We start from the raw sequence: 13,245 nt of genomic DNA, 5'->3' as shown, positions 1-13,245 counted from the left end.
TAATCTAGTCTCAGCAGAAGCTTCCATCAAAGAGCTAGAAGTCATCAGACTATAATTTTCCTGGCATTGTTTCCACTTTGGGTCGGAGTCTATTGTGGAAATGTCCAGACACGGACTGGCCGCTGTATTCTCTTTGCTTAATAAAAGTGAGCTGGCAAACCCTGAAACACAGTTCGGACTGGTGCGGACTCTTCTACTTCTACCACTAAGCTGAGTTCCCTAATATTACACTAGGTTATACATGATTGATGTAAGTTCATGTCACAGGATTACATGCCTACAGCCTCATAACTGTATATCTACAGTAAAAATCGAAGGCGCAATTGCATCTGACTACTGGTCTTACCAGATTTGGAGTGAGATATGTTAATGTCATTAATATTTTGCTCACTTTTCTGCTTGCTGAAGAGGAAGCTGCAGTGCAAGGATCTCCCTGCTTCTATTTCAATTCTGTAGATCTGCTGCTTTTTGATCTTTACCCCACCAGCGAGCGATCATGGGAGCAACTCTGGCATGTGGAAGTAAAGCCTGGCCACTGCAAAGAAGGCTTTCTCCACTCAGAGACACAGTGTAGAACAATACATGGCAAATTAGTGTAGATTAGGCTTCCAGCAGTATTTTTTTTTTTTTTTTTTTTTTTAAAGAGTATTTATTGAGAAATAAACAAAGAGAACAATACAAATGCAACCGAAAATAAGTGCGAGAATTCGGAACCATCATCGCAGATGAGGTGCATAAGAAAATTGGAGCAGAATGCAGCTGTATCGTAATAAACTAAGACCATAGACATAAATACATAAAACCAAGAGAATAGTAGTGAATTTAGTGTGATATAGCGGCGTACTAACAGCGACTGGATGGATCTTATAAAAAAGACAGTTGCAAAAGTAACATGTATGTATAACAGCAGAAATATCATTTCCCAAAAATAACAATATAACAGATCGTAGAAACGGAGGTAATAGGTCGGATTTATCAAAAGAAAGGAAAAGAACAGAAAGAAAGAGAAATAAAAAAGAAACACAGAGAGGAGAGGGATGTGAAGAGGGGGAGGCAGGCAGATACATGAAGGAGAAATAAACAGGTAAGGGAGGGGGGGAAGAGGGATACGGGGTTCCCAGGTAGAGTCCCTAGGGTAGGAGGGTTCAGAGAGATGGTTCAGGGGTTAGTTGGCTGCTGGGCGAGGCACAAGTGGTAGATTGGGGGGAAACCAACCCCGGGATTGGGAGATTAGTGCCAAAATAGGAGAAGGTGAAGTTGTCCAAGTTGAGGATGTCCACCGGAGGGAGAGAGTCAGATATGAAGGGAAGCCATCTCGCATAAAAACGAGATTTCGCTTTTTCGTCCCTGTAGTTTGTATTGAAGCGATCTTTGTAGAGGAGTGAAAGGAGTTCCTTCTGCGTCTGGGCGACAGAGGGTGGGAGAGAAGAAGTCCAGCTCTTTAGAATGGATTTCCTGGCAAGGAGAAGGCACAGCAGAGACCAGTCCACATGGGGGGGTCTGGAGGGCGCGCCGTTTGGGGGCGCACGGTTGGTGATGGAAGACCATGGAAGCAGGAGAGGGTCCCAGTATCCAAAGATGAGAAGGAGGGGGTCCTTTGGCAATTTCAGCAGGGTGACTTTAAAGATGTAGGAGAGGATCTGATCCCAGAAGGAAGAGATGAAGGAGCAGGACCAGAAGCGGTGGGCCAGCGAGGGCCTGTTCTGAAGACATAGGGGGCACTTGGTGCTGTCCTGGTCGGTTTTAGAAGGCAGGAAGGGAAGGTAGGCCCTGTGGGCAATTTTTAGTTGCATTTCTCTCCAGAGCTCGTTCGGGGTTAGGCGGTAGACTTTGTTGAGTCCATGTAGGATTTTATCCACTATATCTGGATCAGGGAAGTCTTTCTTCCAGTTGGCGACTGAAGAGGATGTCAATTGAGGAGCGGCCTGCTGGAGTAGCGGTGTGTAGATGTCAGAAATTTTATAAGTATCGTCCTTGAGCAGGCGGTCCAGGAAGGTTAGGGGGAAACGTTTACGTTCATCGTTGCAGATATCCTTTAAATAGCTGACACATTGCCTGTGGTGGAAGGCGTGAGCTGGCGGGAGGGAAAACCTTTCAGCCAGAAGAGAAAAGGGTAGAGGGTGCCCAGATTCAAGATCGCAGATGGTAGCAAAATTGATGATGCCCTTCTCTTTCCAGATGTGGAACGGTTTGTGGAGTAGACCAGGGGAAAAAGTAGGGTTCCCCTGAATCGGAAGGTGTCTGGAGATGAAAGGGGGGAGCTTAAGGCATTTTCTGGTTTCCCTCCAGGCTATGGCAGTGTCCCTGAGTAGGAGGTTGTGTTGAAACAGAGACGGCACTGACTTCCACCTGCAGTGAAGGAGTGCTGTCAATGAGAGTGGAGAGACCATAGCAGCTTCCAGAGAGTAGTTGGAGTATCTGGAGGATTGAGAGATCCAGTCCAGACTAGTACGTAGCAAGCATGACAGGTTATACAGTCTTACATTAGGTAGGCTGATACCCCCCTCACGTCTGGGAAGATGCAACTTTTTTAGGGCTATGCGTGGACGTTTTCCTTTCCATAAAAAGGAGGAAAAAGCTGATTCTAGAATTTTTATGTCCTTGTGGAGAAGGAGCAAAGGAATAGTTTGAAGTGGGTACAATAGCCTTGCAAAGCTAACCATTTTTAGCAGGTGGCATCTTCCCAGAAGCGAGAGAGGCAGATCCATCCAGTTCACCATTTCTTGAGAGATTTTCGTGATCAGGGGGGGGTAATTGAGATGGTAAAGGGAGGAAGGTAATTTACCAATTTTAATGCCTAGATAGGTGATATGTGAGTTGGCGATTGAAAAGATAGAATGTTGTGTCCAGGGGGGTTTGCGAGAGGACCCTATCGGGAGGATTTCACTTTTACCATAATTTATACGTAGCCCTGAGCATGATCTAAAAACGTCAAAGATCTCTTTGATAACGGGCATGTCAGAAGCGGGGTCTGATGAGAAGATGAGCACATCATCGGCAAAAAGAGAGGTGCGTAGGTCGTGTTGACCAATACGAATCCCGTGGAGAGGAGCCGATTGGGACAGGTATCTGGATAAAGGTTCTAGGGCGATGTTAAATAGGAGAGGGGAGAGTGGGCAGCCCTGACGAGTGCCTTTATGCAGGAGGAATTCATCGGAGAGAACTCCAGCCGCGACTAATTTGGCTGCTGGGGATGAGTACATGGCTTTGATGAGATGGCAGAAATGCCCCGAGAAACCCATTTCAGATAAAGTCATAGAGAGCCATTCAAAACTGACATTGTCGAATGCCTTTTCCGCGTCTAAAGTTATAATAGCAAAGTCCCCATCCGGATTATTCTTAGCATGTTCCAAAGCAAGCATAACCTTACGTATGTTCAAGGTGGCAGTTCTGCCTCTCACAAAGCCAGATTGGGCAGGGTGTATGAGGGAGGGTACAATGGCAGCTAATCTCGTGGCTATGATTTTGGAAAGGATTTTTACATCCAGATTGAGAAGGGAGATCGGCCTGTAAGAACCAGGGTCAAGAGGGTCCTTCCCTTTTTTGGATAAGAGTTTGATAACGGCCTGGTTTCCAGAAGGGAGATATGGGCCGCCAGACCAGATGCCATTGTACACCTTTAGGAGAGTGGGTTCTGTAATGGAGGAGAGGGTTTTATAAAATTCACTGGTAAACCCGTCGGGGCCTGGAGCTTTGGACGGGGTTAGTTTACGAATAGTGGAGGAAACTTCGACAAGGGAGATGGGGGCATTGAGCGCTTCTAGTTGTTCAGGGGTTACTTTAGATAACAATACCTTATCGAGGAAAGAACGAGCCGCAGTACTATCTATGGGGTCTGGGGCGTAGAGGGACGTATAGTAGTTTAACATCGCCTTGTTAATAGCTTGTGGGGTAGATTGTACATCACCCTTAGCGTCTCTGAGGGAAGTGATGTGCGTCGGGTGGAATGGGCCCTTACATAGCCTCGCCAGTAGCTTGCCCGCCTTGTTACCAAACTTGTGGAGCGTCGCGTCTAGTTGGGATCTTTTAGTTTGTTCAAGTGTGTTTGCCCAAGTGTCGAAACTGTTCTTGGCCGCCTGCCATTCGGTTCTGTTATCAAGGGAGTCGTTAGTAGAGAGGGACCTTTGGGCTAAATGTAGTCGTGCACTGGCCCGTTTGTAATGAGATAGTGCGTTCCTTTTAAAGGAGGAGGCATAGGAGATGATCTGGCCTCTGAGGAACGCCTTGCCGGCATCCCAGAAGAGGTTGGGGGAGTCCGAATGGGGGGAGTTTGCCTCCGAGTATTCGCGCCAGGAGTTCGCCATGAAATGTTGAAAGTCTGGGTTGTCATGGAGATACGAGGGGAAGCGCCACAGTCTTGGGTGAGGTGGGAGATCTAAGTTAGCAAGACTAACAGAGATTGGGGCATGGTCAGAGATAGCAATATCGAGCACTTCAGTTTCAGACAAATTTGGTATAAGATCGTCAGAGCCAAAGAAATAATCTATTCTCGAGAACATGTTATGGGGGTGTGAGTAGAAGGTGTATTCCCTGTCCGCTGGGTGAGATAGACGCCATAGGTCGCGAAGACGGAGAGATTCCATGGTGGAAGCAAAGTGGGAGGGAGTAGACGAAGCACTAGTCGCCCTGCGACGTGGGGGGGAGGACCTGTCGTCTGTATGGTGCAAGATGTCGTTAAAGTCACCGCCGACTAAATGGGGGGTCTGGGAGGTCTGGAGTAGCCAAGAAGTCAGGTCACTATAAAAAGTCTTAGTAGGGTTATTGGGAGCATAAACATTCGTGATCACTAGTTCCTTAGTCCCCAAGCGGACGTGGAGCGAGAGGAGCCTGCCCTGGGAATCTGAGTGCGTGGACAGCACCTCGCACGGGAGGTTCTTGTGGATTAATAGGAGTACACCTGCTTTGCGACTAACGGCGTCGGAGCCTATGACTTTGCCGACCCAGAGTTTCCGCATGCGATAAAAATCTGGGGCGGACAAGTGGGTTTCCTGCAATAGGGCGATATCTGTTTTCAACCTTTTTAGGTGTCGGAGTACTTTCATTCTCTTATTGGGTGATCTGAGGCCTTTCACGTTCCATGAGACTATTCTTATGTCAGGGGTGACGAGAAGAAGAAATGGGCAGGTTTTAGAAAATAATCGCCAGCCGGTGGGCAAGGCAGAAGAAATTGTTGCTGGGAGAAAATGGACCTGGAAGTAATGTGGGACATGGGAAATAGGATGTTCAGGAAGGAGACACTGGCACTAAGGGAAGGAGGGGAAGGGGGGCAGTAAAGGAGCGGAGCAAATTGAAATATAAACAAAAACATAAACATATACACTGGAGAGAACTTCACTTTTTTCCGCATGGAGTCACTGTGTAGGCCAGCCCCCAGTGCACGGCCCAGAGGTATAGGACGCGAGCGTCCGGGCAATGGGTCTTAAAAAAAAAAAAAAAAAAAAAAAAATCGAGCAAGGGTGCGGGTACGCCCCTAGAGCCAAAATGGGCGCGTGCCATGTTGCGGCAGTAAACATACGCAGTGATTCCAGGAGGAGTAAGGCACAGTGCAATAAACATACGTAATAAAGCAACAAACCCACATTAGTGTAAAACAGTACATATATGAGGACCCAAGGGTGTAGAAGAGGAAAAAAAAAACTGATTAATAAAAGGAAAGGCAGAGTGCACTATTATTATATAAAGAGAAAAAAAAAAGATAAGGCAGGTGGCCGCAAGATAAAAAAGAAAAAGAGCAGCGAGATCAGGAGCGGAGGGAACTCCTGGTGTAGTTAGGCCGGGGCGTCAACTAGAACATAGGTAGCCAGTAGCACTGATGGTGTGCCCATTGGATGGGGGCAGCGCTGAAGGCCGAGGTAGTCAAGTATCATCAGGCTGGATCGTGAGCAAGCTTGGGCAATAACAAAAAAAAGGAAAAAAAAAAATAACAACATAGTAACTCACAAAATATGACAGGTTGACGGACCTGGCGAGAGGGTCACCCAAAAGGTGAGGAGAGATGGATCCAGGAGGGCTGAAATGTCATCAACGAGGGACGTCCCGATGGCGGGTATCAGGGGCAGCAGACCTGAAGCGTTTGGGTGAGTCCTTTCGGGGGCTCCTCTGATCCAGGGTGCGGTTGAGCGGTGATGCTTTGGAAGGGGTGTGAGGGTGTGCACCCTGGTGTAGGGAGCGGAGAAAAGCTTCGGCTTCAGAGGGGTCCTGGAAAGATAGTTGGTCACCGTTCGGGGCCTTTAGGCGAAGAATAGCCGGGAAGGCCAGGGAAAATTTAAGTTGCATATTAAAGAGTTCCGAGCATACCTGTTGGAATGCCTTTCTTTTCTTGGAGACCTCGATGGAATAATCGGCAAAGATTAGGACCTTGATCCCATCGACCTGTAGAGAACGTGTTTGCCTGAATTTCTGCAGGATCAGGGCCTTGTCTGAGTAGTTTAGGTACTTCGCGATGATAGGTCTAGGTGACTTGCGTTCTGGTGCCGGTTGACCTATACGATGTGCGCGTTCGACCGTACAAGGGCCGGGAAGGCCAAGGGCTTCTGGGATGCGCACCGCGCAGAAGTTAGACAGCTCCGAGGACTGTAGCGATTCGGGGATCCCTACGAATCGCAGGTTGCTCCGTCTGGCCCTGTTTTCCAGGTCATCAAGCTTCTGTAGAACATATTGATTTGTTCTGTCCTGGGAGCGTTCCGTGGCTTGGGCCTGGTAAAGTTCTTCCTCTATGTCCGACAGACGGTGTTCCAAATCATTTAGTCTGGTGTGGTGTTCGCCTATTTGGGCCTTGAGCTGCTGCATGCCAGCATTTACAGCTTTTTCCACAGATGCCGTGATCATGGGGGATAATAGTGCGGCCACGGCCTGGGCAATGCGCTCTGTGGTGGAGTCCCCTGCAGGCTGCGTGGAGAGGCTGCTCTGTGATGGTGGGGCTGGAGAGGCTGGTAGTGTATGTGGAGAGGGGGGGGCACGGTATCAGCGCTCACCTCCATGTCTGCTGCGCGTTGTGAAGAGAAGGGGGCCGAGTAGGCCGAAGCCGGAGCCTCGATTTGCGGCCGCGCCGCGGTCGCGGACGGCGCGTGTGCTCGCGGTCCGGTTTTCTCCAGGAACCGGTCCATGGTCGTGTGGGATGGCTCCGGGGGGGTGTTCCGTCAGGTGCCCGGCCGCTCAGCGGGATTTAATAGCAGATTTGGGGGCCGTGATGCGGGAGCCGAGGAGGAGAGCAGTCACTCCATGCGGCGCCGGAACCGGAAGTCAGCAGTATTTTTAAGTTGCCCAGCAGATCACTTCCGCTTGGATGCATAGACTGTGTTTTTTCTTCTTCTCCAATGGATGTGAAGCAGGAAGAAAGAGGATGGATTAGGATTAGCTGCAACCACAGCTGAAGAGAACCTTCCCTTATTAGACATGTGCATTTGTTTTCGTCCAAATGCATTTTCGTCCAAATTTCGGGAATTTTTGTTATTGTTTTAACAAAGATAACAAACAGGCAGAAACCAAAAAACGAAAGATCCATCATAAACAAATGCTTTATTTTAGTTTTCGTTGCAAAAATTTGATATAGATTATATATAGATTCGACATGACGCTGACAATAACGTTTTGTGTCCATCGAACCTGTGGTCGAATGTGCCTAACCTTAGCTCTATTAGTCCAAGATTATTCTACATAGAGAGAAAAGATTTGACATAGAGAGAAAAGATTCAACATTATAGAGAGAAAAGATTTGACATTATAGAGACAATAGCAAAAAAGTGGAATATGCTTAACCTAACTCTATTAGTCCAAGATTATTCGACATAGAGAGAAAAGATTCGACATGAAGAATCGACAAAGCAATCACAGCAAGCGGACATTTATGGTCAAATGCTCTGCCCATAGGCTATAGAAGAATTCTAATGATGGTTAACTAGTAATAATATTTAATAAATATAATTATTATTAGTGTCATACAACATTAGAATTATACTATAGCTTGTAGGCAAAACATTTGACCAGAAATGTACGATTGCAGCATCGTACAGTTTAGCTGCTACATTAAACTTCTTAGAATATTCGACAGACACCATAAGCCTTCAATGGCAGATTCTACCTTAATTATTTCAGATTTTCGGACTAATGCATTTTTAATGAAACAAAATAAATAAAAACGAATTTCGGGAGTAACTAAATAAATGTATTTTTCGGACGAAAACAAAATTCCGAAATGAAATATTTCAGCGTGCACATGTCTAGCCCCTAGCAATGGAAAAAAATAAAATGCCATTGACAAAGAGGACTGGTTATTGGGCCATGGGTGGGAGCTAGGCCCTGCCCACTACCCAACAAAACTCAGACTTGGAGGACACATTTGCTGTGCCCGGAGAATATGTGAGTGAACAGGGATTTGTGGGCCGAGTGGGGTGCTGGTTAGTGCAGCGCAGGGGCGGACAACTCATGGGGCCCCCGGGCAATAGAAGATTATGGGGCCCCTGGGCAATAGAAGATTATGGGGCCCCCAGGCAATAGATTATGGGGCTACACAGTATACACACGTATACACACACACACACACAGTATACACACACAATATAAACACACAGAATACACATACACACACTGAAAAGGTACTGGAGAGGCGGGGCAGCTATAATCTTGGGATTTTTAAAAAAACACAGATTTTTACATACTGTCCCTGGTTTTATTGAGGCTGGCAACCCTGATGGGGCCCCTTAGTGGCATGGGGCCCTCAGGCAGTGCCCGAATGGTCAGTCCGCCCCTGGTGCAGCGTGCCCAGGAAAGATGCAGGGCTAAGGATGGGGGGCACTTGCTGCAGGGAGCCCAGGGAATATTTAGAGTAGTGCCCCCTCTTGTCTTTCCAGGGATAAGAGCCAAAGAGAGACCCATAGTTCTACTGGGTGCTGCTGCCAGAGATGAGAGTCCAAGAGAGTTTGTCTTCTGTCTTTGTGCTAGGAGAGACACTAGACTTAGAACTGCAGGGAGAAACATGATTGCTGATCTGTGCTGCAGGAGGAAAGCTGCTGAGACACACTGCTGTAGAGAGAACACATTGCAGTGCTGTTTAAGGGGTGAGTGTGCTAAAGAATCTCCCAATGCTGTGTGTTACTGTTCCTGAGTTATGCTGAAGTGTGCCTATTGTGATTACAAGGTACTGTATGCTGTATCGCTATTCTGGTACAGAGAGAAACACATACTGTCAGGGACCATGCTACTGGGTCAAAGACTGGCAATTTCAAATATTCACTGTTCCAGAGGTTTTCTGTTCTGGAGGATGACCATGACCAGGGTAGTCTAAAGGCCCCCCACTATTACCTGTTGCCCATATACTCCAACCTCCACCCCCCCCATGTTATTCCATAAGTAAGAGACCACACCTTGCTTTGGAGTAAAAATGGCCACAACAGCCTTTATTACAAACCTCAAAAATACTCCAACCAAAATATATAAATATATATAAATATATATCTCCATAAATATATATATATAACCGAAAGAATGTACAATATAAAATATACTTATAAACATAAACATATAACCAATAACACACATCTGGTAACGAAATAGCATCTAGCTAACATGCCCGGTCTGGTGATCTCTGACGGTGACCCATAACTTTACCAACCCAACAAGTCACTGCGGTACCCACTTCCCACTTCTCCAGGCCTCCAGCTGTGACCGCTCGGAGACAACCTCCGCAGTGACAACCATACCGGTATTCCCTCCAACGTTCAGGAATACACCGGAGGGACCCATCTTAGCAATGGCCCCCCCACCCCATATCAGATGACTTCTGCTTTTTACCGCCAACCGTCAAAGACCACCAGACACACACCGCCAGCATCCAACTCCGACTCCACAGCTGTCATGACATGCGATCCACGGCACCTGCAAGACAAAACACACAACAACCAAAAACACCCAACTGAAAAAGTAGGGAGGGAGGGTGGGACAACTGCCTCCTCTCTGGTTCCCCTCCGACGGACTGACTCAAAGCTCCGCCCCCTCCACCTTTTATGCCGCTCCGGCCCCCTCCAGCAACGGACTCTCCCGGCTCCTCCTCCCAGCCTCTGCATCCCAATTAACCCCCTGCTGCCCTTATCCAGCCCTGTCATGCCCGGTCCTCCGTTATACTCCTTCCAGTCGTTGCACTCCGGGCCTCACTTGACCAGGGTAGTCTAAAGGCCCCCCACTATTACCTGTTGCCCATATACTCCAACCTCCACCCCCCCCATGTTATTCCATAAGTAAGAGACCACACCTTGCTTTGGAGTAAAAATGGCCACAACAGCCTTTATTACAAACCTCAAAAATACTCCAACCAAAATATATAAATATATATAAATATATATCTCCATAAATATATATATATAACCGAAAGAATGTACAATATAAAATATACTTATAAACATAAACATATAACCAATAACACACATCTGGTAACGAAATAGCATCTAGCTAACATGCCCGGTCTGGTGATCTCTGACGGTGACCCATAACTTTACCAACCCAACAAGTCACTGCGGTACCCACTTCCCACTTCTCCAGGCCTCCAGCTGTGACCGCTCGGAGACAACCTCCGCAGTGACAACCATACCGGTATTTCCTCCAACGTTCAGGAATACACCGGAGGGACCCATCTTAGCAATGGGCCCCCCACCCCATATCAGATGACTTCTGCTTTTTACCGCCAACCGTCAAAGACCACCAGACACACACCACCACAGCCCACAAGGGTGACTACCTTACCCTTGCGGGCCACCCCACACCCGCAACGCCCTTCGGATGCCCTCCTGCAGACCCAAGGACCACAAATCAATCCCCACATCAGACAAATGCACCCCATCCCGCCTAAGGTACATACCCACATTGCACTCCAATTCCCGGTGGCGAACCACAATCCCGCCCTGACTGGCCACAAATCGCCCAATAACCTTGTTGACCCGAATACGGGTCTTCTGGATGCTCGACACCGAACGAGCCCACCGCCACGCCGTCCGCGCCACGATGTCCGACCACACCAATACCGTACCCGGAAAGCGGGAACGCAGCCGCAGAAAATCGGACTTGATATCCGCGAGCAAGTCCCGGATCTTCACGACCCCCAGGTCATTCCCCCCCGCGTGAATCACCAGCACCGCCGGGGGACCCCCCCGAGACACATGTCTCTCAATCTCCGCCACCAAACTACCCCAGCGCAGCCCAGGGACGCCCAACCACCGCAAACACGCCTCCCCCTGGAAATCCCCAGTTGCCTGCCCTCCGGACGCTGATCTCCTCTCCTGGCCCCCCAACACACATAGGAGTGGCCCACGATCCAGACGAGGCGAGCCGGACCTCCATCTGAAAGAAAAAACAACACCGTAAAAGCACCCCAACCCCAGGCCCCAGCATCACCCCAGTGAAATTAACACCACCTCAACCACCCAAACAACCCACCAGTAAAAAAAACCCCCAGGGAAAGGAACAAAACACCGAGCATAACACAAATTCACACACAGTAACAGACAGATATGAAAACAGAAACATACCCGCAACCCTAGCACAGGTAGTGCAGGAAAATCACCAACAGAGTCCCGTGCACGTCCTACGCTGGATTGCAAACCCCCCTTTTTTTTTTTTTTTTTGTATTAAAGAGCCCATATCACCACAATTAAAGTAAAACCAAGTGTGGCCTGACGTAAGAACGAAAACGCCGCGACTCCCACCTCCCAATCCTGCGAACCGCAGCCTCATCCAGACCGCACCGGGCCGCCTCCGTGGCCGCCCCGATCCGGAACGAATGGGATGCAAACTCCTTCCCATCCAGGCCCACCGCCCGTAAACACTTATGAAAAACCGAAACAAACTGGTATCTCGACAAGAAGGACCCCTCCGTGTGACACAGGAACGGACCCTCCCCCCCACCACGGACAGCGCGAAAATCCCGCACCGCCGACACCGGGCACACCCCGGATCCTGGTAAAGCAAACGGCGACACCAGCACCCCTCTGCCCAGCTGATCCGTCTTGGACCTGCGCAGCCAGAGGCCCACCCTGTCCGCCCCTAAGCGAACCTCCCCGTCAAACAACCCCCCGGCCACGTGCTTGGACGGGCTAACAAGCTCCCCGACGCAAAAAGCCCCATAGAACGCCAAGGAAAAAGCGGCCCGAAACAATCGCACCTCACACTCCGAAGAACACACCCCCCCCAACTGAGCACAGATCGCCTGCAAAATAGCAAACGTCACTGGCCGCCTCGTATCCTGAACCCTGCAGCGCCTGCGATAACCCTTCAACGCCTGACGCACCCAAAAATCCTTCGTCCAGTCCTCCACCCGCAACAGCTTAAACAAAAAGGCCAAACCCGCCAACTTCCGACCGATCGCAGACACAGACGCCCCACCCTCCATATTCCGAGCCACAAAATAGATCACCAACAACCGCCAATCAGCAACCCGATCGACCACCCCCGCCTCCCGAACAAGACCAGACCATTCCGACCAAACCTTAGAATAGGCCAACCAGGTGGGCCCACTCACTGACCGCCGAATCCATCCGGCAGTGACTCCAAGGGCAGCTTCCAGATCCACTCCGGGCAAGGTGCCCCGTTCGCCTCTGCGCCCGGCGCCAGCTCCCGGAACCGGTCCCACTGAAAACGAGATAGGGAGTCAGCCAATTCGTTTTCCACGCCCGGGATATGAACAGCGTAAACAAAAACATTAAGCTGTAAACAACGCAGGACCAACCGCCGCATTAAACGAATCACAGGAGGGGAAGAAGCCGACACCCGGTTCACCACCTGCACCACCCCCATGTTGTCGCAATTAATGCGCAACTTCAGATTCCGACACTCCTCCCCCCACAGCTCCATGGCCAACACGATCGGAAACAGTTCCAACAGGACCAGGTTGCCCAGGAACCCCGCCTCCCGCCAAGCCTCCGGCCAAGGCTCCGCACTCCACCGTCCCCGGAAAAACGCCCCGTAACCCGAGGAACCCGCCGCGTCCGTAACCAAATCCAAATCAAAGTTACTGACCGGGCCCGCCATCCACATGGCCCGGCCATTGTAAGAGGCCAAAAACTCATGCCAGACACGCAAATCCTCCCGGTGCTCACCCCCCAGCCGTACGAAGTGAGTAGGAACGCTGACCCCCGCTGTCGCCGCCGACAGCCGCCGGCAAAATATCCTCCCCATGGGAATAATTCTGCAGGCGAAATTCAGTTTACCCAAGAGCGACTGCAAGGTCCGCAACTGGACCTTCCGCCGACCCTGAATCTC

Source organism: Lithobates pipiens, unplaced genomic scaffold (genome assembly GCF_037356315.1).
Source record: "Lithobates pipiens isolate NorthernLeopardFrog02 unplaced genomic scaffold, aLitPip1_a1.2 Scaffold_18, whole genome shotgun sequence".
Classification (NCBI taxonomy): domain Eukaryota; kingdom Metazoa; phylum Chordata; class Amphibia; order Anura; family Ranidae; genus Lithobates; species Lithobates pipiens.
This window is presented reverse-complemented; position numbering follows the sequence as displayed.